Genomic DNA, 4,824 nt, shown 5'->3' with positions numbered 1-4,824 from the left:
ACTATAGTTTTTACATTTTTCTTTGACTTTATGTTTTTCAGTTTAGCTTTAGACATTGGTAAAACGGGCGGCACGGTGGTGCAGTGTGGTTTATGTACCACCATACCGGTGAATAGCACAAACAACGTCCAGAACGTGCGCGGCGGGAAGGTGTTTCAGCGGGGACCCATTTCACTGCTGCACACCAGCACCACAGGCGTGCTTCCTTGAGCGTGTGCACTAGGGATGTTCCTGGCGACTAAACACAAAATTTAATATAGACTAGTGGACTAGTCTGACACTAAGAAAACACTCAGAAAGCTGCTAAAATTTAGCAGAATTTATTAATTTCTAAAGTTAAACACTGTCTGAAAAAATACTGTGTGTATTAAGAACCATTCGAAGACGTTAATCACAGTCTACAGTCACCAAATCGTACTTTAAATGCTGCTAAGATGCTGCTACTTTGCTCTGTGCAACACAAACCTACACATTAATGAACAAAACATGACAACAACTCAAACGCTTCACCTTTTCAGACTGAAGAGGGTCACAGTGTCTGCAGGTAAAGGATCCAGAGCTAACGTTAGCTGCTAGCCTGACACACAGTGTGGCTAACGTTAGCTGCTAGCCTAACACGCAGTGTTGCTAACGTTAGCAGTGCTAGCAGCAGCAGCAGCTCTGCTTGCAGGTTTATGTCTGTGTCTGTGTGTAATGTGGTCACGTGTTTCTCCAGTCGAGTGAATATATATCAGCTTATTCTGTCACAGTCTACATTCATCTGTCCGATTTTGCTGATGTAAACATCCGGTGTTGCCACGGTGATCGGTTCATACGCGCTGGGCGAGAGGAGCTGCTGTCTGACAGAGACGCAGATAACTGACATCATGCATGAATGAAATATTGATACATATTTTAAACGACTAGTATTTCTGGTGCCGACTAGTGTGAGATTTAAAGCCAATCAACTGCAGTAATTCTTTTCTCATTAGAAGAAAATGTGGGTAAGAACAAAAAAAATACTGTCAAATACTGTGAAACTGATATGATTAAAAAAATAAAACGTGATATGAAAATTTTGTCATACCGCCCAGCCCTAATTTGAGGATGTTATCTTGGACTTTGATCAACATTTTTCACAATTTTCTGACATTTTATGGACCAAATGACTAATCGATTAATTGAGAAAATGGTTGATAAATGAATTAAATAACGGTTTGTTGCAGCTCTGTTTAGAAGTTACATCAGAATTGAAGAGACAGACACACACAGACCACATAAAGCTGCTCCAGTCAGCAAACTTTATTAAACCAAAATGACGTTCCTCTGTGACGTTCCTCTGTAACATTCCTCCGTGACGTTCCTCCGTGACGTTCCTCTGTGACGTTCCTCTGTAACATTCCTCTGTGACGTTCCTCTGTGACGTTCCTCCGTGACGTTCCTCTGTAACGTTCCTCCGTGACCTTCCTCTGTAACGTTCCTCTGTGACGTTTCTCAGGGAGCAGATCTGATGATGAAACTCGGTGCTTCCTGGTCGTCTTTGGACCAGAACCTGAATATTAGGAGTCGTCATCAGAAGCCAGTCTCAGGTGATCCTCCTTCAATCAGCTGCTGATCAGAGCCAATCAGTCAATCGATTGATCACCAGCAGAGACAGACAGTCTTAGAAAATGCATAGAAGACAAAGATCCAAATGCCCTTATACATGTGTGTGTATGTATATATGTATATATATATATATATATATATATATATATATATATATATATATATATATATATACACATATATATACATATATATATATATATATATATATACACATATATATACATATATATATATATATATATATATATATATATATATATATATATATATATATATGTATATATATATATATATGTGTGTGTGTGTGTGTGTATATGTATATATATATCGAGAGAGAGAGAGAGAGAGAGAGAGAGAGAGAGAGAGAGAGAGAGAGAGAGAGCAGGCTGAGGGGCGGGGCTAAAGGGCAGCGCAGGGGTGTGTGGGAGTTGTAGTGTAACTGTGGTGGTGACGGAGGAAAATGGAATGAACAACACTGATGTGATGGATGATGGAGGAGTGTGTGGGATTTTAACATCCTAATTTAGTTTAAGGATAATCAATTCCTAATCCAAGTCCTTTACTATTGATTATCTGCTGATTGTGAATGTGATACTCTGTTGGTTTGATTTTCAGTTAGAAACACAGAAACGTCTCGTCAGTTTGACGTCAGGATTGAAGACAAACAAACGAGTCTGATCTTAATGAAAGTTGAAGGTCTGCAGCTCGAGTCAGAGAAGAAGAAGCACAGGGAAGCTGTTTCTCTCTTTCATTAACACTGTAGAATCATGTCATACATGTTAAAACGGACATGATAACTCCACGTTCAGCTGTTCTGTCAGAATAAAATTCAGTTTGCACTTAAATATTGTTAATTATTAGGGCTGCACAATTGATCACAAAAAAATCATAATATTGTCAAGAGTAAAATCCAAATCACAGAACTAAATCATACTTTTTAAAAAAAGAAAAAATGTGAGAAAACAATTTTTTAAGTAAGAGAAAAATACTTAAGTAAAAGTACAAAGTATTCAAGTATTAGTTACTTTTAACTGCTGATGTCACAGTCATGTCTTCAAACAGATTTTGTTTTCCTGAACTGAAAACAAAACGTTTATTTCATCATTTTCAATTGTTTGTTGTTGTTGTTTTTTCCATTTTAAGTTGAAGTTTAATTGTCTTCAGTCAACAAACAGCTCAGTGCAAACGACTGCATCAATACATTTTTAACTGGTTAAATTCTTAACAGCGATTGATTGATTGATTAATGATTAATCATTAATGTCTTCACTCTAAACCTGGTGTGTTTTGTTTAGTTTTTCATTTGTTATCTTTGTTTTCATTGGTCTGTTTGTGATCAGATCACCTGATTGGCTACTAAAATGCAGATTAAAGGTTTGTATATTAATTCAGTTGTACTCAGTACTCAACTATGATTATAAAAGTAACTGTATAGAAGTAATGCTTACTACAGTATGAGTAAAAGTACAGACTTAAATCTACTCATAAAAGTACAAGTACCCCAAAAAAAACTACTCAATTACAGTAATTTGAGTATTTGTAATTAGTTACTTCCACTCTGTATGACATATCACAATTTCAGACAAAATAATCACAATATGACTTTTTTTTTTTTACCAGATGGTGCAGCCCTTTTTATTATTCTCAGTATTTCTATGTTGAATCTCCTACAGTGAGTTTATAACAGGTTATAAACTGTCAGTTTAATGTCACTGTATGACCTACAGAAGTTAATGAGAACATCAGATCATCATCATCATCATCATCAGACAGCAGCTCAGATTCTCAGATCAAACCGTCTGTGTTCACATTTTCACAGACACAGTTACAGTCAGTCAGTTAAAAAGAAACAGGATGATGATTTTATTTAGATAAATTAGTTTTGATGTTATATTTTGAGGTTTTTATTGTGGAAACGCTTTAGACTCCAAATTCAACCTATGTGAAAGTTAAAGTTTAATATTTGCTCGTGTCTTTTTACTTTGGTCGTTACAGCTACGTTGAATTCTACATATTTTTCACACACAGAAATGTGTGCAGGAGGTTTCTGAACGTGTTGTACATTAAAACCTGCAGACGACCACCAGCAAAATACTGGTACAACAGAAAAGTCTGTTATATTTTCTTCACAAAACAAAGTTAATCTAATGAGCGGCTGGTGAAGTCTGAACATTTACTAGCCATTTATTTTTGACCAGTAGCCGACACCCGTAGATCTTCAGTAACTGTAACGTGGTCACAGTTGTGACAGCTGCTGTAATAGTTGCTATGGAAACAAACTAAATACACACAAATAATGAAACAAATTCCACTCTTATCTTACTCGCCGTCATCGTTCACCCAAAACCCCTACTGCTCGTCTGGTGTAATCCAGCTGACCACCATGTTTTTATCCTGAATCTTCACCGTGGATCTTTAGCTCAGAGCCACGTTCACATGCATGCTGTCTGAACTGTGTGTGTGTGTGTGTGTGTGTGTGTGTGTGTGTGTGTGTGTGTGTGTGTGTGTGTGTGAGAGAGATGGTGTGCAAGTGGCATGTTGGGGCTTTAGGAGACCTGGATTACACCAGACGAGCAGTATGGAGATGTTTTTTTTTTACGTTTGAAAACTCCAGCAGAGTTTTGCAGTGTAACTAAATAAACCTGACCGTCAGTCGACGTGAGGACGAGCAGATAATGACTGAATTTTCATGATTGAAGTTTGCAGATTTTCATATCATAGAGGAAGAGTGGATGCTGGTCTTGGTGGAGGTCTGTGCTTCTGAGGACCCTTTTAGTTTTGTGTTATTGACTGAATTAACATTAATTAGCATCTCTGTCATATTTTAGTCAAAGTGGACAGAAGACGGCAGAGTTCAGTAGAGAAAGGACTGGATTTTATCAGCTTTATTTTAGCAGATAATTATCGACGCTTCAGATCAGCTCGGGATGTCTTTGATTCCAACGTGTGTCAGAAATGAGCTGCTGACGTGTTTCCAGTCAATCAAACATTAAAAACCTCATTAAAACAACAACAGTGAAACTTTTCCTGCAGGCGGTTGAACCAGAGCTGCAACCACTGATCAATTTTATTGATCGAGAGAAAAACAATCTGCAACTGTTTCATAATTGAATCATTTTAATAATTTTTTTTTTCAAGCAACAGATGCCAAAAATCTGCTGGTTCAGTTTGTCACACGTGAGGATTTAATGAAAGTGAACTGAACTTCTTTGGATTTAGAATAAAACTGTTAGA

This window comes from Lutjanus erythropterus, chromosome 6 (assembly GCF_056507025.1).
Source record: "Lutjanus erythropterus isolate fLutEry1 chromosome 6, fLutEry1.hap2, whole genome shotgun sequence".
In the NCBI taxonomy this organism is placed as follows: Eukaryota; Metazoa; Chordata; class Actinopteri; order Lutjaniformes; family Lutjanidae; genus Lutjanus; species Lutjanus erythropterus.
Note: the sequence above shows the minus strand (reverse complement) of the source record.